We start from the raw sequence: 26,509 nt of genomic DNA, 5'->3' as shown, positions 1-26,509 counted from the left end.
CGTGCTCAGCGTGGTATGGCCGTAAGCGAAGGAACCAGCCCTCTGCACTGTATATAAAGTCGAGGAAAGGAGACGCCCGCCACTTGACAACACAAACAATACTGCAGTTGATACGCAGAAGGCAGGGAGTTATCTGGGGGGGACAAAACACCAAAACTGCAATTGACATTGCTTTACCACTCCACGGCTCATAGTTCATAGTTGTCAGTCTAGAATCGAGCTCAAGAGAAGGCTGAGTGAGTCACCAATTCTTAGCAGGTGGTTTTGGAGCAAACTGTATAAACTGTTCAAAACAGCAATATGAAACTGGAGCTGTGTTCACACTACAGCACTGTTCAAACTACAGTGGTGATACAATAGTACACCCTACTGGTCGAAATAAGGAAAAGCTTACTGCACCGGGTATTCCCAGGCGGTCACCCATCCAAGTACTAACCCGGCCCGACTCTGCTTAGCTTCCGAGATCGGACGAGATCGGGCGTGCTCAGCGTGGTATGGCCGTAAGCGAAGGAACCAGCCCTCTGCACTGTATATAAAGTCGAGGAAAGGAGACGCCCGCCACTTGACAACACAAACAATACTGCAGTTGATACGCAGAAGGCAGGGAGTTATCTGGGGGGGACAAAACACCAAAACTGCAATTGACATTGCTTTACCACTCCACGGCTCATAGTTCATAGTTGTCAGTCTAGAATCGAGCTCAAGAGAAGGCTGAGTGAGTCACCAATTCTTAGCAGGTGGTTTTGGAGCAAACTGTATAAACTGTTCAAAACAGCAATATGAAACTGGAGCTGTGTTCACACTACAGCACTGTTCAAACTACAGTGGTGATACAATAGTACACCCTACTGGTCGAAATAAGGAAAAGCTTACTGCACCGGGTATTCCCAGGCGGTCACCCATCCAAGTACTAACCCGGCCCGACTCTGCTTAGCTTCCGAGATCGGACGAGATCGGGCGTGCTCAGCGTGGTATGGCCGTAAGCGAAGGAACCAGCCCTCTGCACTGTATATAAAGTCGAGGAAAGGAGACGCCCGCCACTTGACAACACAAACAATACTGCAGTTGATACGCAGAAGGCAGGGAGTTATCTGGGGGGGACAAAACACCAAAACTGCAATTGACATTGCTTTACCACTCCACGGCTCATAGTTCATAGTTGTCAGTCTAGAATCGAGCTCAAGAGAAGGCTGAGTGAGTCACCAATTCTTAGCAGGTGGTTTTGGAGCAAACTGTATAAACTGTTCAAAACAGCAATATGAAACTGGAGCTGTGTTCACACTACAGCACTGTTCAAACTACAGTGGTGATACAATAGTACACCCTACTGGTCGAAATAAGGAAAAGCTTACTGCACCGGGTATTCCCAGGCGGTCACCCATCCAAGTACTAACCCGGCCCGACTCTGCTTAGCTTCCGAGATCGGACGAGATCGGGCGTGCTCAGCGTGGTATGGCCGTAAGCGAAGGAACCAGCCCTCTGCACTGTATATAAAGTCGAGGAAAGGAGACGCCCGCCACTTGACAACACAAACAATACTGCAGTTGATACGCAGAAGGCAGGGAGTTATCTGGGGGGGACAAAACACCAAAACTGCAATTGACATTGCTTTACCACTCCACGGCTCATAGTTCATAGTTGTCAGTCTAGAATCGAGCTCAAGAGAAGGCTGAGTGAGTCACCAATTCTTAGCAGGTGGTTTTGGAGCAAACTGTATAAACTGTTCAAAACAGCAATATGAAACTGGAGCTGTGTTCACACTACAGCACTGTTCAAACTACAGTGGTGATACAATAGTACACCCTACTGGTCGAAATAAGGAAAAGCTTACTGCACCGGGTATTCCCAGGCGGTCACCCATCCAAGTACTAACCCGGCCCGACTCTGCTTAGCTTCCGAGATCGGACGAGATCGGGCGTGCTCAGCGTGGTATGGCCGTAAGCGAAGGAACCAGCCCTCTGCACTGTATATAAAGTCGAGGAAAGGAGACGCCCGCCACTTGACAACACAAACAATACTGCAGTTGATACGCAGAAGGCAGGGAGTTATCTGGGGGGGACAAAACACCAAAACTGCAATTGACATTGCTTTACCACTCCACGGCTCATAGTTCATAGTTGTCAGTCTAGAATCGAGCTCAAGAGAAGGCTGAGTGAGTCACCAATTCTTAGCAGGTGGTTTTGGAGCAAACTGTATAAACTGTTCAAAACAGCAATATGAAACTGGAGCTGTGTTCACACTACAGCACTGTTCAAACTACAGTGGTGATACAATAGTACACCCTACTGGTCGAAATAAGGAAAAGCTTACTGCACCGGGTATTCCCAGGCGGTCACCCATCCAAGTACTAACCCGGCCCGACTCTGCTTAGCTTCCGAGATCGGACGAGATCGGGCGTGCTCAGCGTGGTATGGCCGTAAGCGAAGGAACCAGCCCTCTGCACTGTATATAAAGTCGAGGAAAGGAGACGCCCGCCACTTGACAACACAAACAATACTGCAGTTGATACGCAGAAGGCAGGGAGTTATCTGGGGGGGACAAAACACCAAAACTGCAATTGACATTGCTTTACCACTCCACGGCTCATAGTTCATAGTTGTCAGTCTAGAATCGAGCTCAAGAGAAGGCTGAGTGAGTCACCAATTCTTAGCAGGTGGTTTTGGAGCAAACTGTATAAACTGTTCAAAACAGCAATATGAAACTGGAGCTGTGTTCACACTACAGCACTGTTCAAACTACAGTGGTGATACAATAGTACACCCTACTGGTCGAAATAAGGAAAAGCTTACTGCACCGGGTATTCCCAGGCGGTCACCCATCCAAGTACTAACCCGGCCCGACTCTGCTTAGCTTCCGAGATCGGACGAGATCGGGCGTGCTCAGCGTGGTATGGCCGTAAGCGAAGGAACCAGCCCTCTGCACTGTATATAAAGTCGAGGAAAGGAGACGCCCGCCACTTGACAACACAAACAATACTGCAGTTGATACGCAGAAGGCAGGGAGTTATCTGGGGGGGACAAAACACCAAAACTGCAATTGACATTGCTTTACCACTCCACGGCTCATAGTTCATAGTTGTCAGTCTAGAATCGAGCTCAAGAGAAGGCTGAGTGAGTCACCAATTCTTAGCAGGTGGTTTTGGAGCAAACTGTATAAACTGTTCAAAACAGCAATATGAAACTGGAGCTGTGTTCACACTACAGCACTGTTCAAACTACAGTGGTGATACAATAGTACACCCTACTGGTCGAAATAAGGAAAAGCTTACTGCACCGGGTATTCCCAGGCGGTCACCCATCCAAGTACTAACCCGGCCCGACTCTGCTTAGCTTCCGAGATCGGACGAGATCGGGCGTGCTCAGCGTGGTATGGCCGTAAGCGAAGGAACCAGCCCTCTGCACTGTATATAAAGTCGAGGAAAGGAGACGCCCGCCACTTGACAACACAAACAATACTGCAGTTGATACGCAGAAGGCAGGGAGTTATCTGGGGGGGACAAAACACCAAAACTGCAATTGACATTGCTTTACCACTCCACGGCTCATAGTTCATAGTTGTCAGTCTAGAATCGAGCTCAAGAGAAGGCTGAGTGAGTCACCAATTCTTAGCAGGTGGTTTTGGAGCAAACTGTATAAACTGTTCAAAACAGCAATATGAAACTGGAGCTGTGTTCACACTACAGCACTGTTCAAACTACAGTGGTGATACAATAGTACACCCTACTGGTCGAAATAAGGAAAAGCTTACTGCACCGGGTATTCCCAGGCGGTCACCCATCCAAGTACTAACCCGGCCCGACTCTGCTTAGCTTCCGAGATCGGACGAGATCGGGCGTGCTCAGCGTGGTATGGCCGTAAGCGAAGGAACCAGCCCTCTGCACTGTATATAAAGTCGAGGAAAGGAGACGCCCGCCACTTGACAACACAAACAATACTGCAGTTGATACGCAGAAGGCAGGGAGTTATCTGGGGGGGACAAAACACCAAAACTGCAATTGACATTGCTTTACCACTCCACGGCTCATAGTTCATAGTTGTCAGTCTAGAATCGAGCTCAAGAGAAGGCTGAGTGAGTCACCAATTCTTAGCAGGTGGTTTTGGAGCAAACTGTATAAACTGTTCAAAACAGCAATATGAAACTGGAGCTGTGTTCACACTACAGCACTGTTCAAACTACAGTGGTGATACAATAGTACACCCTACTGGTCGAAATAAGGAAAAGCTTACTGCACCGGGTATTCCCAGGCGGTCACCCATCCAAGTACTAACCCGGCCCGACTCTGCTTAGCTTCCGAGATCGGACGAGATCGGGCGTGCTCAGCGTGGTATGGCCGTAAGCGAAGGAACCAGCCCTCTGCACTGTATATAAAGTCGAGGAAAGGAGACGCCCGCCACTTGACAACACAAACAATACTGCAGTTGATACGCAGAAGGCAGGGAGTTATCTGGGGGGGACAAAACACCAAAACTGCAATTGACATTGCTTTACCACTCCACGGCTCATAGTTCATAGTTGTCAGTCTAGAATCGAGCTCAAGAGAAGGCTGAGTGAGTCACCAATTCTTAGCAGGTGGTTTTGGAGCAAACTGTATAAACTGTTCAAAACAGCAATATGAAACTGGAGCTGTGTTCACACTACAGCACTGTTCAAACTACAGTGGTGATACAATAGTACACCCTACTGGTCGAAATAAGGAAAAGCTTACTGCACCGGGTATTCCCAGGCGGTCACCCATCCAAGTACTAACCCGGCCCGACTCTGCTTAGCTTCCGAGATCGGACGAGATCGGGCGTGCTCAGCGTGGTATGGCCGTAAGCGAAGGAACCAGCCCTCTGCACTGTATATAAAGTCGAGGAAAGGAGACGCCCGCCACTTGACAACACAAACAATACTGCAGTTGATACGCAGAAGGCAGGGAGTTATCTGGGGGGGACAAAACACCAAAACTGCAATTGACATTGCTTTACCACTCCACGGCTCATAGTTCATAGTTGTCAGTCTAGAATCGAGCTCAAGAGAAGGCTGAGTGAGTCACCAATTCTTAGCAGGTGGTTTTGGAGCAAACTGTATAAACTGTTCAAAACAGCAATATGAAACTGGAGCTGTGTTCACACTACAGCACTGTTCAAACTACAGTGGTGATACAATAGTACACCCTACTGGTCGAAATAAGGAAAAGCTTACTGCACCGGGTATTCCCAGGCGGTCACCCATCCAAGTACTAACCCGGCCCGACTCTGCTTAGCTTCCGAGATCGGACGAGATCGGGCGTGCTCAGCGTGGTATGGCCGTAAGCGAAGGAACCAGCCCTCTGCACTGTATATAAAGTCGAGGAAAGGAGACGCCCGCCACTTGACAACACAAACAATACTGCAGTTGATACGCAGAAGGCAGGGAGTTATCTGGGGGGGACAAAACACCAAAACTGCAATTGACATTGCTTTACCACTCCACGGCTCATAGTTCATAGTTGTCAGTCTAGAATCGAGCTCAAGAGAAGGCTGAGTGAGTCACCAATTCTTAGCAGGTGGTTTTGGAGCAAACTGTATAAACTGTTCAAAACAGCAATATGAAACTGGAGCTGTGTTCACACTACAGCACTGTTCAAACTACAGTGGTGATACAATAGTACACCCTACTGGTCGAAATAAGGAAAAGCTTACTGCACCGGGTATTCCCAGGCGGTCACCCATCCAAGTACTAACCCGGCCCGACTCTGCTTAGCTTCCGAGATCGGGCGTGCTCAGCGTGGTATGGCCGTAAGCGAAGGAACCAGCCCTCTGCACTGTATATAAAGTCGAGGAAAGGAGACGCCCGCCACTTGACAACACAAACAATACTGCAGTTGATACGCAGAAGGCAGGGAGTTATCTGGGGGGGACAAAACACCAAAACTGCAATTGACATTGCTTTACCACTCCACGGCTCATAGTTCATAGTTGTCAGTCTAGAATCGAGCTCAAGAGAAGGCTGAGTGAGTCACCAATTCTTAGCAGGTGGTTTTGGAGCAAACTGTATAAACTGTTCAAAACAGCAATATGAAACTGGAGCTGTGTTCACACTACAGCACTGTTCAAACTACAGTGGTGATACAATAGTACACCCTACTGGTCGAAATAAGGAAAAGCTTACTGCACCGGGTATTCCCAGGCGGTCACCCATCCAAGTACTAACCCGGCCCGACTCTGCTTAGCTTCCGAGATCGGACGAGATCGGGCGTGCTCAGCGTGGTATGGCCGTAAGCGAAGGAACCAGCCCTCTGCACTGTATATAAAGTCGAGGAAAGGAGACGTCCGCCACTTGACAACACAAACAATACTGCAGTTGATACGCAGAAGGCAGGGAGTTATCTGGGGGGGACAAAACACCAAAACTGCAATTGACATTGCTTTACCACTCCACGGCTCATAGTTCATAGTTGTCAGTCTAGAATCGAGCTCAAGAGAAGGCTGAGTGAGTCACCAATTCTTAGCAGGTGGTTTTGGAGCAAACTGTATAAACTGTTCAAAACAGCAATATGAAACTGGAGCTGTGTTCACACTACAGCACTGTTCAAACTACAGTGGTGATACAATAGTACACCCTACTGGTCGAAATAAGGAAAAGCTTACTGCACCGGGTATTCCCAGGCGGTCACCCATCCAAGTACTAACCCGGCCCGACTCTGCTTAGCTTCCGAGATCGGGCGTGCTCAGCGTGGTATGGCCGTAAGCGAAGGAACCAGCCCTCTGCACTGTATATAAAGTCGAGGAAAGGAGACGCCCGCCACTTGACAACACAAACAATACTGCAGTTGATACGCAGAAGGCAGGGAGTTATCTGGGGGGGACAAAACACCAAAACTGCAATTGACATTGCTTTACCACTCCACGGCTCATAGTTCATAGTTGTCAGTCTAGAATCGAGCTCAAGAGAAGGCTGAGTGAGTCACCAATTCTTAGCAGGTGGTTTTGGAGCAAACTGTATAAACTGTTCAAAACAGCAATATGAAACTGGAGCTGTGTTCACACTACAGCACTGTTCAAACTACAGTGGTGATACAATAGTACACCCTACTGGTCGAAATAAGGAAAAGCTTACTGCACCGGGTATTCCCAGGCGGTCACCCATCCAAGTACTAACCCGGCCCGACTCTGCTTAGCTTCCGAGATCGGACGTGCTCAGCGTGGTATGGCCGTAAGCGAAGGAACCAGCCCTCTGCACTGTATATAAAGTCGAGGAAAGGAGACGCCCGCCACTTGACAACACAAACAATACTGCAGTTGATACGCAGAAGGCAGGGAGTTATCTGGGGGGGACAAAACACCAAAACTGCAATTGACATTGCTTTACCACTCCACGGCTCATAGTTCATAGTTGTCAGTCTAGAATCGAGCTCAAGAGAAGGCTGAGTGAGTCACCAATTCTTAGCAGGTGGTTTTGGAGCAAACTGTATAAACTGTTCAAAACAGCAATATGAAACTGGAGCTGTGTTCACACTACAGCACTGTTCAAACTACAGTGGTGATACAATAGTACACCCTACTGGTCGAAATAAGGAAAAGCTTACTGCACCGGGTATTCCCAGGCGGTCACCCATCCAAGTACTAACCCGGCCCGACTCTGCTTAGCTTCCGAGATCGGACGAGATCGGGCGTGCTCAGCGTGGTATGGCCGTAAGCGAAGGAACCAGCCCTCTGCACTGTATATAAAGTCGAGGAAAGGAGACGCCCGCCACTTGACAACACAAACAATACTGCAGTTGATACGCAGAAGGCAGGGAGTTATCTGGGGGGGACAAAACACCAAAACTGCAATTGACATTGCTTTACCACTCCACGGCTCATAGTTCATAGTTGTCAGTCTAGAATCGAGCTCAAGAGAAGGCTGAGTGAGTCACCAATTCTTAGCAGGTGGTTTTGGAGCAAACTGTATAAACTGTTCAAAACAGCAATATGAAACTGGAGCTGTGTTCACACTACAGCACTGTTCAAACTACAGTGGTGATACAATAGTACACCCTACTGGTCGAAATAAGGAAAAGCTTACTGCACCGGGTATTCCCAGGCGGTCACCCATCCAAGTACTAACCCGGCCCGACTCTGCTTAGCTTCCGAGATCGGACGAGATCGGGCGTGCTCAGCGTGGTATGGCCGTAAGCGAAGGAACCAGCCCTCTGCACTGTATATAAAGTCGAGGAAAGGAGACGCCCGCCACTTGACAACACAAACAATACTGCAGTTGATACGCAGAAGGCAGGGAGTTATCTGGGGGGGACAAAACACCAAAACTGCAATTGACATTGCTTTACCACTCCACGGCTCATAGTTCATAGTTGTCAGTCTAGAATCGAGCTCAAGAGAAGGCTGAGTGAGTCACCAATTCTTAGCAGGTGGTTTTGGAGCAAACTGTATAAACTGTTCAAAACAGCAATATGAAACTGGAGCTGTGTTCACACTACAGCACTGTTCAAACTACAGTGGTGATACAATAGTACACCCTACTGGTCGAAATAAGGAAAAGCTTACTGCACCGGGTATTCCCAGGCGGTCACCCATCCAAGTACTAACCCGGCCCGACTCTGCTTAGCTTCCGAGATCGGACGAGATCGGGCGTGCTCAGCGTGGTATGGCCGTAAGCGAAGGAACCAGCCCTCTGCACTGTATATAAAGTCGAGGAAAGGAGACGCCCGCCACTTGACAACACAAACAATACTGCAGTTGATACGCAGAAGGCAGGGAGTTATCTGGGGGGGACAAAACACCAAAACTGCAATTGACATTGCTTTACCACTCCACGGCTCATAGTTCATAGTTGTCAGTCTAGAATCGAGCTCAAGAGAAGGCTGAGTGAGTCACCAATTCTTAGCAGGTGGTTTTGGAGCAAACTGTATAAACTGTTCAAAACAGCAATATGAAACTGGAGCTGTGTTCACACTACAGCACTGTTCAAACTACAGTGGTGATACAATAGTACACCCTACTGGTCGAAATAAGGAAAAGCTTACTGCACCGGGTATTCCCAGGCGGTCACCCATCCAAGTACTAACCCGGCCCGACTCTGCTTAGCTTCCGAGATCGGACGAGATCGGGCGTGCTCAGCGTGGTATGGCCGTAAGCGAAGGAACCAGCCCTCTGCACTGTATATAAAGTCGAGGAAAGGAGACGCCCGCCACTTGACAACACAAACAATACTGCAGTTGATACGCAGAAGGCAGGGAGTTATCTGGGGGGGACAAAACACCAAAACTGCAATTGACATTGCTTTACCACTCCACGGCTCATAGTTCATAGTTGTCAGTCTAGAATCGAGCTCAAGAGAAGGCTGAGTGAGTCACCAATTCTTAGCAGGTGGTTTTGGAGCAAACTGTATAAACTGTTCAAAACAGCAATATGAAACTGGAGCTGTGTTCACACTACAGCACTGTTCAAACTACAGTGGTGATACAATAGTACACCCTACTGGTCGAAATAAGGAAAAGCTTACTGCACCGGGTATTCCCAGGCGGTCACCCATCCAAGTACTAACCCGGCCCGACTCTGCTTAGCTTCCGAGATCGGACGAGATCGGGCGTGCTCAGCGTGGTATGGCCGTAAGCGAAGGAACCAGCCCTCTGCACTGTATATAAAGTCGAGGAAAGGAGACGCCCGCCACTTGACAACACAAACAATACTGCAGTTGATACGCAGAAGGCAGGGAGTTATCTGGGGGGGACAAAACACCAAAACTGCAATTGACATTGCTTTACCACTCCACGGCTCATAGTTCATAGTTGTCAGTCTAGAATCGAGCTCAAGAGAAGGCTGAGTGAGTCACCAATTCTTAGCAGGTGGTTTTGGAGCAAACTGTATAAACTGTTCAAAACAGCAATATGAAACTGGAGCTGTGTTCACACTACAGCACTGTTCAAACTACAGTGGTGATACAATAGTACACCCTACTGGTCGAAATAAGGAAAAGCTTACTGCACCGGGTATTCCCAGGCGGTCACCCATCCAAGTACTAACCCGGCCCGACTCTGCTTAGCTTCCGAGATCGGACGAGATCGGGCGTGCTCAGCGTGGTATGGCCGTAAGCGAAGGAACCAGCCCTCTGCACTGTATATAAAGTCGAGGAAAGGAGACGCCCGCCACTTGACAACACAAACAATACTGCAGTTGATACGCAGAAGGCAGGGAGTTATCTGGGGGGGACAAAACACCAAAACTGCAATTGACATTGCTTTACCACTCCACGGCTCATAGTTCATAGTTGTCAGTCTAGAATCGAGCTCAAGAGAAGGCTGAGTGAGTCACCAATTCTTAGCAGGTGGTTTTGGAGCAAACTGTATAAACTGTTCAAAACAGCAATATGAAACTGGAGCTGTGTTCACACTACAGCACTGTTCAAACTACAGTGGTGATACAATAGTACACCCTACTGGTCGAAATAAGGAAAAGCTTACTGCACCGGGTATTCCCAGGCGGTCACCCATCCAAGTACTAACCCGGCCCGACTCTGCTTAGCTTCCGAGATCGGACGAGATCGGGCGTGCTCAGCGTGGTATGGCCGTAAGCGAAGGAACCAGCCCTCTGCACTGTATATAAAGTCGAGGAAAGGAGACGCCCGCCACTTGACAACACAAACAATACTGCAGTTGATACGCAGAAGGCAGGGAGTTATCTGGGGGGGACAAAACACCAAAACTGCAATTGACATTGCTTTACCACTCCACGGCTCATAGTTCATAGTTGTCAGTCTAGAATCGAGCTCAAGAGAAGGCTGAGTGAGTCACCAATTCTTAGCAGGTGGTTTTGGAGCAAACTGTATAAACTGTTCAAAACAGCAATATGAAACTGGAGCTGTGTTCACACTACAGCACTGTTCAAACTACAGTGGTGATACAATAGTACACCCTACTGGTCGAAATAAGGAAAAGCTTACTGCACCGGGTATTCCCAGGCGGTCACCCATCCAAGTACTAACCCGGCCCGACTCTGCTTAGCTTCCGAGATCGGACGAGATCGGTGCGTGCTCAGCGTGGTATGGCCGTAAGCGAAGGAACCAGCCCTCTGCACTGTATATAAAGTCGAGGAGAGGAGACGCCCGCCACTTGACAACACAAACAAAACTGCAGTTGAGTACGCAGAAGGCAGGGAGTTATCTGGGGGGGACAAAACACCAAAACTGCAATTGACATTGCTTTACCACTCCACGCTCATAGTTCATAGTTGTCAGTCTAGAATCGAGCTCAAGAGAAGGCTGAGTGAGTCACCAATTCTTAGCAGGTGGTTTTGGAGCAAACTGTAAAACTGTTCAAAACAGCAATATGAAACTGGAGCTGTGTTCACACTACAGCACTGTTCAAACTACAGTGGTGATACAATAGTACACCCTACTGGTCGAAATAAGGAAATGCTTACTGCACCGGGTATTCCCAGGCGGTCACCCATCCAAGTACTAACCCGGCCCGACTCTGCTTAGCTTCCGAGATCGGACGAGATCGGGCGTGCTCAGCGTGGTATGGCCTGTAAGCGAAGGAACCAGCCCTCTGCACTGTATATAAAGTCGGGAAAGGAGACGCCCGCCACTTGACAACACAAACAATACTGCAGTTGATACGCAGAAGGCAGGGAGTTATCTGGGGGGGACAAAACACCAAAACTGCAATTGACATTGCTTTACCACTCCACGGCTCATAGTTCATAGTTGTCAGTCTAGAATCGAGCTCAAGAGAAGGCTGAGTGAGTCACCAATTCTTAGCAGGTGGTTTTGGAGCAAACTGTATAAACTGTTCAAAACAGCAATATGAAACTGGAGCTGTGTTCACACTACAGCACTGTTCAAACTACAGTGGTGATACAATAGTACACCCTACTGGTCGAAATAAGGAAAAGCTTACTGCACCGGGTATTCCCAGGCGGTCACCCATCCAAGTACTAACCCGGCCCGACTCTGCTTAGCTTCCGAGATCGGACGAGATCGGGCGTGCTCAGCGTGGTATGGCCGTAAGCGAAGGAACCAGCCCTCTGCACTGTATATAAAGTCGAGGAAAGGAGACGCCCGCCACTTGACAACACAAACAATACTGCAGTTGATACGCAGAAGGCAGGGAGTTATCTGGGGGGGACAAAACACCAAAACTGCAATTGACATTGCTTTACCACTCCACGGCTCATAGTTCATAGTTGTCAGTCTAGAATCGAGCTCAAGAGAAGGCTGAGTGATGTCACCAATTCTTAGCAGGTGGTTTTGGAGCAAACTGTATAAACTGTTCAAAACAGCAATATGAAACTGGAGCTGTGTTCACACTACAGCACTGTTCAAACTACAGTGGTGATACAATAGTACACCCTACTGGTCGAAATAAGGAAAAGCTTACTGCACCGGGTATTCCCAGGCGGTCACCCATCCAAGTACTAACCCGGCCCGACTCTGCTTAGCTTCCGAGATCGGACGAGATCGGGCGTGCTCAGCGTGGTATGGCCGTAAGCGAAGCTGCACTGTATATAAAGTCGAGGAAAGGAGACGCCCGCCACTTGACAACACAAACAATACTGCAGTTGATACGCAGAAGGCAGGGAGTTATCTGGGGGGGACAAAACACCAAAACTGCAATTGACATTGCTTTACCACTCCACGGCTCATAGTTCATAGTTGTCAGTCTAGAATCGAGCTCAAGAGAAGGCTGAGTGAGTCACCAATTCTTAGCAGGTGGTTTTGGAGCAAACTGTATAAACTGTTCAAAACAGCAATATGAAACTGGAGCTGTGTTCACACTACAGCACTGTTCAAACTACAGTGGTGATACAATAGTACACCCTACTGGTCGAAATAAGGAAAAGCTTACTGCACCGGGTATTCCCAGGCGGTCACCCATCCAAGTACTAACCCGGCCCGACTCTGCTTAGCTTCCGAGATCGGACGAGATCGGGCGTGCTCAGCGTGGTATGGCCGTAAGCGAAGGAACCAGCCCTCTGCACTGTATATAAAGTCGAGGAAAGGAGACGCCCGCCACTTGACAACACAAACAATACTGCAGTTGATACGCAGAAGGCAGGGAGTTATCTGGGGGGGACAAAACACCAAAACTGCAATTGACATTGCTTTACCACTCCACGGCTCATAGTTCATAGTTGTCAGTCTAGAATCGAGCTCAAGAGAAGGCTGAGTGAGTCACCAATTCTTAGCAGGTGGTTTTGGAGCAAACTGTATAAACTGTTCAAAACAGCAATATGAAACTGGAGCTGTGTTCACACTACAGCACTGTTCAAACTACAGTGGTGATACAATAGTACACCCTACTGGTCGAAATAAGGAAAAGCTTACTGCACCGGGTATTCCCAGGCGGTCACCCATCCAAGTACTAACCCGGCCCGACTCTGCTTAGCTTCCGAGATCGGACGAGATCGGGCGTGCTCAGCGTGGTATGGCCGTAAGCGAAGGAACCAGCCCTCTGCACTGTATATAAAGTCGAGGAAAGGAGACGCCCGCCACTTGACAACACAAACAATACTGCAGTTGATACGCAGAAGGCAGGGAGTTATCTGGGGGGGACAAAACACCAAAACTGCAATTGACATTGCTTTACCACTCCACGGCTCATAGTTCATAGTTGTCAGTCTAGAATCGAGCTCAAGAGAAGGCTGAGTGAGTCACCAATTCTTAGCAGGTGGTTTTGGAGCAAACTGTATAAACTGTTCAAAACAGCAATATGAAACTGGAGCTGTGTTCACACTACAGCACTGTTCAAACTACAGTGGTGATACAATAGTACACCCTACTGGTCGAAATAAGGAAAAGCTTACTGCACCGGGTATTCCCAGGCGGTCACCCATCCAAGTACTAACCCGGCCCGACTCTGCTTAGCTTCCGAGATCGGACGAGATCGGGCGTGCTCAGCGTGGTATGGCCGTAAGCGAAGGAACCAGCCCTCTGCACTGTATATAAAGTCGAGGAAAGGAGACGCCCGCCACTTGACAACACAAACAATACTGCAGTTGATACGCAGAAGGCAGGGAGTTATCTGGGGGGGACAAAACACCAAAACTGCAATTGACATTGCTTTACCACTCCACGGCTCATAGTTCATAGTTGTCAGTCTAGAATCGAGCTCAAGAGAAGGCTGAGTGAGTCACCAATTCTTAGCAGGTGGTTTTGGAGCAAACTGTATAAACTGTTCAAAACAGCAATATGAAACTGGAGCTGTGTTCACACTACAGCACTGTTCAAACTACAGTGGTGATACAATAGTACACCCTACTGGTCGAAATAAGGAAAAGCTTACTGCACCGGGTATTCCCAGGCGGTCACCCATCCAAGTACTAACCCGGCCCGACTCTGCTTAGCTTCCGAGATCGGACGAGATCGGGCGTGCTCAGCGTGGTATGGCCGTAAGCGAAGGAACCAGCCCTCTGCACTGTATATAAAGTCGAGGAAAGGAGACGCCCGCCACTTGACAACACAAACAATACTGCAGTTGATACGCAGAAGGCAGGGAGTTATCTGGGGGGGACAAAACACCAAAACTGCAATTGACATTGCTTTACCACTCCACGGCTCATAGTTCATAGTTGTCAGTCTAGAATCGAGCTCAAGAGAAGGCTGAGTGAGTCACCAATTCTTAGCAGGTGGTTTTGGAGCAAACTGTATAAACTGTTCAAAACAGCAATATGAAACTGGAGCTGTGTTCACACTACAGCACTGTTCAAACTACAGTGGTGATACAATAGTACACCCTACTGGTCGAAATAAGGAAAAGCTTACTGCACCGGGTATTCCCAGGCGGTCACCCATCCAAGTACTAACCCGGCCCGACTCTGCTTAGCTTCCGAGATCGGACGAGATCGGGCGTGCTCAGCGTGGTATGGCCGTAAGCGAAGGAACCAGCCCTCTGCACTGTATATAAAGTCGAGGAAAGGAGACGCCCGCCACTTGACAACACAAACAATACTGCAGTTGATACGCAGAAGGCAGGGAGTTATCTGGGGGGGACAAAACACCAAAACTGCAATTGACATTGCTTTACCACTCCACGGCTCATAGTTCATAGTTGTCAGTCTAGAATCGAGCTCAAGAGAAGGCTGAGTGAGTCACCAATTCTTAGCAGGTGGTTTTGGAGCAAACTGTATAAACTGTTCAAAACAGCAATATGAAACTGGAGCTGTGTTCACACTACAGCACTGTTCAAACTACAGTGGTGATACAATAGTACACCCTACTGGTCGAAATAAGGAAAAGCTTACTGCACCGGGTATTCCCAGGCGGTCACCCATCCAAGTACTAACCCGGCCCGACTCTGCTTAGCTTCCGAGATCGGACGAGATCGGGCGTGCTCAGCGTGGTATGGCCGTAAGCGAAGGAACCAGCCCTCTGCACTGTATATAAAGTCGAGGAAAGGAGACGCCCGCCACTTGACAACACAAACAATACTGCAGTTGATACGCAGAAGGCAGGGAGTTATCTGGGGGGGACAAAACACCAAAACTGCAATTGACATTGCTTTACCACTCCACGGCTCATAGTTCATAGTTGTCAGTCTAGAATCGAGCTCAAGAGAAGGCTGAGTGAGTCACCAATTCTTAGCAGGTGGTTTTGGAGCAAACTGTATAAACTGTTCAAAACAGCAATATGAAACTGGAGCTGTGTTCACACTACAGCACTGTTCAAACTACAGTGGTGATACAATAGTACACCCTACTGGTCGAAATAAGGAAAAGCTTACTGCACCGGGTATTCCCAGGCGGTCACCCATCCAAGTACTAACCCGGCCCGACTCTGCTTAGCTTCCGAGATCGGACGAGATCGGGCGTGCTCAGCGTGGTATGGCCGTAAGCGAAGGAACCAGCCCTCTGCACTGTATATAAAGTCGAGGAAAGGAGACGCCCGCCACTTGACAACACAAACAATACTGCAGTTGATACGCAGAAGGCAGGGAGTTATCTGGGGGGGACAAAACACCAAAACTGCAATTGACATTGCTTTACCACTCCACGGCTCATAGTTCATAGTTGTCAGTCTAGAATCGAGCTCAAGAGAAGGCTGAGTGAGTCACCAATTCTTAGCAGGTGGTTTTGGAGCAAACTGTATAAACTGTTCAAAACAGCAATATGAAACTGGAGCTGTGTTCACACTACAGCACTGTTCAAACTACAGTGGTGATACAATAGTACACCCTACTGGTCGAAATAAGGAAAAGCTTACTGCACCGGGTATTCCCAGGCGGTCACCCATCCAAGTACTAACCCGGCCCGACTCTGCTTAGCTTCCGAGATCGGACGAGATCGGGCGTGCTCAGCGTGGTATGGCCGTAAGCGAAGGAACCAGCCCTCTGCACTGTATATAAAGTCGAGGAAAGGAGACGCCCGCCACTTGACAACACAAACAATACTGCAGTTGATACGCAGAAGGCAGGGAGTTATCTGGGGGGGACAAAACACCAAAACTGCAATTGACATTGCTTTACCACTCCACGGCTCATAGTTCATAGTTGTCAGTCTAGAATCGAGCTCAAGAGAAGGCTGAGTGAGTCACCAATTCTTAGCAGGTGGTTTTGGAGCAAACTGTATAAACTGTTCAAAACAGCAATATGAAACTGGAGCTGTGTTCACACTACAGCACTGTTCAAACTACAGTGGTGATACAATAGTACACCCTACTGGTCGAAATAAGGAAAAGCTTACTGCACCGGGTATTCCCAGGCGGTCACCCATCCAAGTACTAACCCGGCCCGACTCTGCTTAGCTTCCGAGATCGGACGAGATCGGGCGTGCTCAGCGTGGTATGGCCGTAAGCGAAGGAACCAGCCCTCTGCACTGTATATAAAGTCGAGGAAAGGAGACGCCCGCCACTTGACAACACAAACAATACTGCAGTTGATACGCAGAAGGCAGGGAGTTATCTGGGGGGGACAAAACACCAAAACTGCAATTGACATTGCTTTACCACTCCACGGCTCATAGTTCATAGTTGTCAGTCTAGAATCGAGCTCAAGAGAAGGCTGAGTGAGTCACCAATTCTTAGCAGGTGGTTTTGGAGCAAACTGTATAAACTGTTCAAAACAGCAATATGAAACTGGAGCTGTGTTCACACTACAGCACTGTTCAAACTACAGTGGTGATACAATAGTACACCCTACTGGTCGAAATAAGGAAAAGCTTACTGCACCGGGTATTCCCAGGCGGTCACCCATCCAAGTACTAACCCGGCCCGACTCTGCTTAGCTTCCGAGATCGGACGAGATCGGGCGTGCTCAGCGTGGTATGGCCGTAAGCGAAGGAACCAGCCCTCTGCACTGTATATAAAGTCGAGGAAAGGAGACGCCCGCCACTTGACAACACAAACAATACTGCAGTTGATACGCAGAAGGCAGGGAGTTATCTGGGGGGGACAAAACACCAAAACTGCAATTGACATTGCTTTACCACTCCACGGCTCATAGTTCATAGTTGTCAGTCTAGAATCGAGCTCAAGAGAAGGCTGAGTGAGTCACCAATTCTTAGCAGGTGGTTTTGGAGCAAACTGTATAAACTGTTCAAAACAGCAATATGAAACTGGAGCTGTGTTCACACTACAGCACTGTTCAAACTACAGTGGTGATACAATAGTACACCCTACTGGTCGAAATAAGGAAAAGCTTACTGCACCGGGTATTCCCAGGCGGTCACCCATCCAAGTACTAACCCGGCCCGACTCTGCTTAGCTTCCGAGATCGGACGAGATCGGGCGTGCTCAGCGTGGTATGGCCGTAAGCGAAGGAACCAGCCCTCTGCACTGTATATAAAGTCGAGGAAAGGAGACGCCCGCCACTTGACAACACAAACAATACTGCAGTTGATACGCAGAAGGCAGGGAGTTATCTGGGGGGGACAAAACACCAAAACTGCAATTGACATTGCTTTACCACTCCACGGCTCATAGTTCATAGTTGTCAGTCTAGAATCGAGCTCAAGAGAAGGCTGAGTGAGTCACCAATTCTTAGCAGGTGGTTTTGGAGCAAACTGTATAAACTGTTCAAAACAGCAATATGAAACTGGAGCTGTGTTCACACTACAGCACTGTTCAAACTACAGTGGTGATACAATAGTACACCCTACTGGTCGAAATAAGGAAAAGCTTACTGCACCGGGTATTCCCAGGCGGTCACCCATCCAAGTACTAACCCGGCCCGACTCTGCTTAGCTTCCGAGATCGGACGAGATCGGGCGTGCTCAGCGTGGTATGGCCGTAAGCGAAGGAACCAGCCCTCTGCACTGTATATAAAGTCGAGGAAAGGAGACGCCCGCCACTTGACAACACAAACAATACTGCAGTTGATACGCAGAAGGCAGGGAGTTATCTGGGGGGGACAAAACACCAAAACTGCAATTGACATTGCTTTACCACTCCACGGCTCATAGTTCATAGTTGTCAGTCTAGAATCGAGCTCAAGAGAAGGCTGAGTGAGTCACCAATTCTTAGCAGGTGGTTTTGGAGCAAACTGTATAAACTGTTCAAAACAGCAATATGAAACTGGAGCTGTGTTCACACTACAGCACTGTTCAAACTACAGTGGTGATACAATAGTACACCCTACTGGTCGAAATAAGGAAAAGCTTACTGCACCGGGTATTCCCAGGCGGTCACCCATCCAAGTACTAACCCGGCCCGACTCTGCTTAGCTTCCGAGATCGGACGAGATCGGGCGTGCTCAGCGTGGTATGGCCGTAAGCGAAGGAACCAGCCCTCTGCACTGTATATAAAGTCGAGGAAAGGAGACGCCCGCCACTTGACAACACAAACAATACTGCAGTTGATACGCAGAAGGCAGGGAGTTATCTGGGGGGGACAAAACACCAAAACTGCAATTGACATTGCTTTACCACTCCACGGCTCATAGTTCATAGTTGTCAGTCTAGAATCGAGCTCAAGAGAAGGCTGAGTGAGTCACCAATTCTTAGCAGGTGGTTTTGGAGCAAACTGTATAAACTGTTCAAAACAGCAATATGAAACTGGAGCTGTGTTCACACTACAGCACTGTTCAAACTACAGTGGTGATACAATAGTACACCCTACTGGTCGAAATAAGGAAAAGCTTACTGCACCGGGTATTCCCAGGCGGTCACCCATCCAAGTACTAACCCGGCCCGACTCTGCTTAGCTTCCGAGATCGGACGAGATCGGGCGTGCTCAGCGTGGTATGGCCGTAAGCGAAGGAACCAGCCCTCTGCACTGTATATAAAGTCGAGGAAAGGAGACGCCCGCCACTTGACAACACAAACAATACTGCAGTTGATACGCAGAAGGCAGGGAGTTATCTGGGGGGGACAAAACACCAAAACTGCAATTGACATTGCTTTACCACTCCACGGCTCATAGTTCATAGTTGTCAGTCTAGAATCGAGCTCAAGAGAAGGCTGAGTGAGTCACCAATTCTTAGCAGGTGGTTTTGGAGCAAACTGTATAAACTGTTCAAAACAGCAATATGAAACTGGAGCTGTGTTCACACTACAGCACTGTTCAAACTACAGTGGTGATACAATAGTACACCCTACTGGTCGAAATAAGGAAAAGCTTACTGCACCGGGTATTCCCAGGCGGTCACCCATCCAAGTACTAACCCGGCCCGACTCTGCTTAGCTTCCGAGATCGGACGAGATCGGGCGTGCTCAGCGTGGTATGGCCGTAAGCGAAGGAACCAGCCCTCTGCACTGTATATAAAGTCGAGGAAAGGAGACGCCCGCCACTTGACAACACAAACAATACTGCAGTTGATACGCAGAAGGCAGGGAGTTATCTGGGGGGGACAAAACACCAAAACTGCAATTGACATTGCTTTACCACTCCACGGCTCATAGTTCATAGTTGTCAGTCTAGAATCGAGCTCAAGAGAAGGCTGAGTGAGTCACCAATTCTTAGCAGGTGGTTTTGGAGCAAACTGTATAAACTGTTCAAAACAGCAATATGAAACTGGAGCTGTGTTCACACTACAGCACTGTTCAAACTACAGTGGTGATACAATAGTACACCCTACTGGTCGAAATAAGGAAAAGCTTACTGCACCGGGTATTCCCAGGCGGTCACCCATCCAAGTACTAACCCGGCCCGACTCTGCTTAGCTTCCGAGATCGGACGAGATCGGGCGTGCTCAGCGTGGTATGGCCGTAAGCGAAGGAACCAGCCCTCTGCACTGTATATAAAGTCGAGGAAAGGAGACGCCCGCCACTTGACAACACAAACAATACTGCAGTTGATACGCAGAAGGCAGGGAGTTATCTGGGGGGGACAAAACACCAAAACTGCAATTGACATTGCTTTACCACTCCACGGCTCATAGTTCATAGTTGTCAGTCTAGAATCGAGCTCAAGAGAAGGCTGAGTGAGTCACCAATTCTTAGCAGGTGGTTTTGGAGCAAACTGTATAAACTGTTCAAAACAGCAATATGAAACTGGAGCTGTGTTCACACTACAGCACTGTTCAAACTACAGTGGTGATACAATAGTACACCCTACTGGTCGAAATAAGGAAAAGCTTACTGCACCGGGTATTCCCAGGCGGTCACCCATCCAAGTACTAACCCGGCCCGACTCTGCTTAGCTTCCGAGATCGGACGAGATCGGGCGTGCTCAGCGTGGTATGGCCGTAAGCGAAGGAACCAGCCCTCTGCACTGTATATAAAGTCGAGGAAAGGAGACGCCCGCCACTTGACAACACAAACAATACTGCAGTTGATACGCAGAAGGCAGGGAGTTATCTGGGGGGGACAAAACACCAAAACTGCAATTGACATTGCTTTACCACTCCACGGCTCATAGTTCATAGTTGTCAGTCTAGAATCGAGCTCAAGAGAAGGCTGAGTGAGTCACCAATTCTTAGCAGGTGGTTTTGGAGCAAACTGTATAAACTGTTCAAAACAGCAATATGAAACTGGAGCTGTGTTCACACTACAGCACTGTTCAAACTACAGTGGTGATACAATAGTACACCCTACTGGTCGAAATAAGGAAAAGCTTACTGCACCGGGTATTCCCAGGCGGTCACCCATCCAAGTACTAACCCGGCCCGACTCTGCTTAGCTTCCGAGATCGGACGAGATCGGGCGTGCTCAGCGTGGTATGGCCGTAAGCGAAGGAACCAGCCCTCTGCACTGTATATAAAGTCGAGGAAAGGAGACGCCCGCCACTTGACAACACAAACAATACTGCAGTTGATACGCAGAAGGCAGGGAGTTATCTGGGGGGGACAAAACACCAAAACTGCAATTGACATTGCTTTACCACTCCACGGCTCATAGTTCATAGTTGTCAGTCTAGAATCGAGCTCAAGAGAAGGCTGAGTGAGTCACCAATTCTTAGCAGGTGGTTTTGGAGCAAACTGTATAAACTGTTCAAAACAGCAATATGAAACTGGAGCTGTGTTCACACTACAGCACTGTTCAAACTACAGTGGTGATACAATAGTACACCCTACTGGTCGAAATAAGGAAAAGCTTACTGCACCGGGTATTCCCAGGCGGTCACCCATCCAAGTACTAACCCGGCCCGACTCTGCTTAGCTTCCGAGATCGGACGAGATCGGGCGTGCTCAGCGTGGTATGGCCGTAAGCGAAGGAACCAGCCCTCTGCACTGTATATAAAGTCGAGGAAAGGAGACGCCCGCCACTTGACAACACAAACAATACTGCAGTTGATACGCAGAAGGCAGGGAGTTATCTGGGGGGGACAAAACACCAAAACTGCAATTGACATTGCTTTACCACTCCACGGCTCATAGTTCATAGTTGTCAGTCTAGAATCGAGCTCAAGAGAAGGCTGAGTGAGTCACCAATTCTTAGCAGGTGGTTTTGGAGCAAACTGTATAAACTGTTCAAAACAGCAATATGAAACTGGAGCTGTGTTCACACTACAGCACTGTTCAAACTACAGTGGTGATACAATAGTACACCCTACTGGTCGAAATAAGGAAAAGCTTACTGCACCGGGTATTCCCAGGCGGTCACCCATCCAAGTACTAACCCGGCCCGACTCTGCTTAGCTTCCGAGATCGGACGAGATCGGGCGTGCTCAGCGTGGTATGGCCGTAAGCGAAGGAACCAGCCCTCTGCACTGTATATAAAGTCGAGGAAAGGAGACGCCCGCCACTTGACAACACAAACAATACTGCAGTTGATACGCAGAAGGCAGGGAGTTATCTGGGGGGGACAAAACACCAAAACTGCAATTGACATTGCTTTACCACTCCACGGCTCATAGTTCATAGTTGTCAGTCTAGAATCGAGCTCAAGAGAAGGCTGAGTGAGTCACCAATTCTTAGCAGGTGGTTTTGGAGCAAACTGTATAAACTGTTCAAAACAGCAATATGAAACTGGAGCTGTGTTCACACTACAGCACTGTTCAAACTACAGTGGTGATACAATAGTACACCCTACTGGTCGAAATAAGGAAAAGCTTACTGCACCGGGTATTCCCAGGCGGTCACCCATCCAAGTACTAACCCGGCCCGACTCTGCTTAGCTTCCGAGATCGGACGAGATCGGGCGTGCTCAGCGTGGTATGGCCGTAAGCGAAGGAACCAGCCCTCTGCACTGTATATAAAGTCGAGGAAAGGAGACGCCCGCCACTTGACAACACAAACAATACTGCAGTTGATACGCAGAAGGCAGGGAGTTATCTGGGGGGGACAAAACACCAAAACTGCAATTGACATTGCTTTACCACTCCACGGCTCATAGTTCATAGTTGTCAGTCTAGAATCGAGCTCAAGAGAAGGCTGAGTGAGTCACCAATTCTTAGCAGGTGGTTTTGGAGCAAACTGTATAAACTGTTCAAAACAGCAATATGAAACTGGAGCTGTGTTCACACTACAGCACTGTTCAAACTACAGTGGTGATACAATAGTACACCCTACTGGTCGAAATAAGGAAAAGCTTACTGCACCGGGTATTCCCAGGCGGTCACCCATCCAAGTACTAACCCGGCCCGACTCTGCTTAGCTTCCGAGATCGGACGAGATCGGGCGTGCTCAGCGTGGTATGGCCGTAAGCGAAGGAACCAGCCCTCTGCACTGTATATAAAGTCGAGGAAAGGAGACGCCCGCCACTTGACAACACAAACAATACTGCAGTTGATACGCAGAAGGCAGGGAGTTATCTGGGGGGGACAAAACACCAAAACTGCAATTGACATTGCTTTACCACTCCACGGCTCATAGTTCATAGTTGTCAGTCTAGAATCGAGCTCAAGAGAAGGCTGAGTGAGTCACCAATTCTTAGCAGGTGGTTTTGGAGCAAACTGTATAAACTGTTCAAAACAGCAATATGAAACTGGAGCTGTGTTCACACTACAGCACTGTTCAAACTACAGTGGTGATACAATAGTACACCCTACTGGTCGAAATAAGGAAAAGCTTACTGCACCGGGTATTCCCAGGCGGTCACCCATCCAAGTACTAACCCGGCCCGACTCTGCTTAGCTTCCGAGATCGGACGAGATCGGGCGTGCTCAGCGTGGTATGGCCGTAAGCGAAGGAACCAGCCCTCTGCACTGTATATAAAGTCGAGGAAAGGAGACGCCCGCCACTTGACAACACAAACAATACTGCAGTTGATACGCAGAAGGCAGGGAGTTATCTGGGGGGGACAAAACACCAAAACTGCAATTGACATTGCTTTACCACTCCACGGCTCATAGTTCATAGTTGTCAGTCTAGAATCGAGCTCAAGAGAAGGCTGAGTGAGTCACCAATTCTTAGCAGGTGGTTTTGGAGCAAACTGTATAAACTGTTCAAAACAGCAATATGAAACTGGAGCTGTGTTCACACTACAGCACTGTTCAAACTACAGTGGTGATACAATAGTACACCCTACTGGTCGAAATAAGGAAAAGCTTACTGCACCGGGTATTCCCAGGCGGTCACCCATCCAAGTACTAACCCGGCCCGACTCTGCTTAGCTTCCGAGATCGGACGAGATCGGGCGTGCTCAGCGTGGTATGGCCGTAAGCGAAGGAACCAGCCCTCTGCACTGTATATAAAGTCGAGGAAAGGAGACGCCCGCCACTTGACAACACAAACAATACTGCAGTTGATACGCAGAAGGCAGGGAGTTATCTGGGGGGGACAAAACACCAAAACTGCAATTGACATTGCTTTACCACTCCACGGCTCATAGTTCATAGTTGTCAGTCTAGAATCGAGCTCAAGAGAAGGCTGAGTGAGTCACCAATTCTTAGCAGGTGGTTTTGGAGCAAACTGTATAAACTGTTCAAAACAGCAATATGAAACTGGAGCTGTGTTCACACTACAGCACTGTTCAAACTACAGTGGTGATACAATAGTACACCCTACTGGTCGAAATAAGGAAAAGCTTACTGCACCGGGTATTCCCAGGCGGTCACCCATCCAAGTACTAACCCGGCCCGACTCTGCTTAGCTTCCGAGATCGGACGAGATCGGGCGTGCTCAGCGTGGTATGGCCGTAAGCGAAGGAACCAGCCCTCTGCACTGTATATAAAGTCGAGGAAAGGAGACGCCCGCCACTTGACAACACAAACAATACTGCAGTTGATACGCAGAAGGCAGGGAGTTATCTGGGGGGGACAAAACACCAAAACTGCAATTGACATTGCTTTACCACTCCACGGCTCATAGTTCATAGTTGTCAGTCTAGAATCGAGCTCAAGAGAAGGCTGAGTGAGTCACCAATTCTTAGCAGGTGGTTTTGGAGCAAACTGTATAAACTGTTCAAAACAGCAATATGAAACTGGAGCTGTGTTCACACTACAGCACTGTTCAAACTACAGTGGTGATACAATAGTACACCCTACTGGTCGAAATAAGGAAAAGCTTACTGCACCGGGTATTCCCAGGCGGTCACCCATCCAAGTACTAACCCGGCCCGACTCTGCTTAGCTTCCGAGATCGGACGAGATCGGGCGTGCTCAGCGTGGTATGGCCGTAAGCGAAGGAACCAGCCCTCTGCACTGTATATAAAGTCGAGGAAAGGAGACGCCCGCCACTTGACAACACAAACAATACTGCAGTTGATACGCAGAAGGCAGGGAGTTATCTGGGGGGGACAAAACACCAAAACTGCAATTGACATTGCTTTACCACTCCACGGCTCATAGTTCATAGTTGTCAGTCTAGAATCGAGCTCAAGAGAAGGCTGAGTGAGTCACCAATTCTTAGCAGGTGGTTTTGGAGCAAACTGTATAAACTGTTCAAAACAGCAATATGAAACTGGAGCTGTGTTCACACTACAGCACTGTTCAAACTACAGTGGTGATACAATAGTACACCCTACTGGTCGAAATAAGGAAAAGCTTACTGCACCGGGTATTCCCAGGCGGTCACCCATCCAAGTACTAACCCGGCCCGACTCTGCTTAGCTTCCGAGATCGGACGAGATCGGGCGTGCTCAGCGTGGTATGGCCGTAAGCGAAGGAACCAGCCCTCTGCACTGTATATAAAGTCGAGGAAAGGAGACGCCCGCCACTTGACAACACAAACAATACTGCAGTTGATACGCAGAAGGCAGGGAGTTATCTGGGGGGGACAAAACACCAAAACTGCAATTGACATTGCTTTACCACTCCACGGCTCATAGTTCATAGTTGTCAGTCTAGAATCGAGCTCAAGAGAAGGCTGAGTGAGTCACCAATTCTTAGCAGGTGGTTTTGGAGCAAACTGTATAAACTGTTCAAAACAGCAATATGAAACTGGAGCTGTGTTCACACTACAGCACTGTTCAAACTACAGTGGTGATACAATAGTACACCCTACTGGTCGAAATAAGGAAAAGCTTACTGCACCGGGTATTCCCAGGCGGTCACCCATCCAAGTACTAACCCGGCCCGACTCTGCTTAGCTTCCGAGATCGGACGAGATCGGGCGTGCTCAGCGTGGTATGGCCGTAAGCGAAGGAACCAGCCCTCTGCACTGTATATAAAGTCGAGGAAAGGAGACGCCCGCCACTTGACAACACAAACAATACTGCAGTTGATACGCAGAAGGCAGGGAGTTATCTGGGGGGGACAAAACACCAAAACTGCAATTGACATTGCTTTACCACTCCACGGCTCATAGTTCATAGTTGTCAGTCTAGAATCGAGCTCAAGAGAAGGCTGAGTGAGTCACCAATTCTTAGCAGGTGGTTTTGGAGCAAACTGTATAAACTGTTCAAAACAGCAATATGAAACTGGAGCTGTGTTCACACTACAGCACTGTTCAAACTACAGTGGTGATACAATAGTACACCCTACTGGTCGAAATAAGGAAAAGCTTACTGCACCGGGTATTCCCAGGCGGTCACCCATCCAAGTACTAACCCGGCCCGACTCTGCTTAGCTTCCGAGATCGGACGAGATCGGGCGTGCTCAGCGTGGTATGGCCGTAAGCGAAGGAACCAGCCCTCTGCACTGTATATAAAGTCGAGGAAAGGAGACGCCCGCCACTTGACAACACAAACAATACTGCAGTTGATACGCAGAAGGCAGGGAGTTATCTGGGGGGGACAAAACACCAAAACTGCAATTGACATTGCTTTACCACTCCACGGCTCATAGTTCATAGTTG

This window comes from Argentina silus (genome assembly GCF_951799395.1).
Source record: "Argentina silus genome assembly, contig: scaffold_75, whole genome shotgun sequence".
Classification (NCBI taxonomy): domain Eukaryota; kingdom Metazoa; phylum Chordata; class Actinopteri; order Argentiniformes; family Argentinidae; genus Argentina; species Argentina silus.
Note: the sequence above shows the minus strand (reverse complement) of the source record.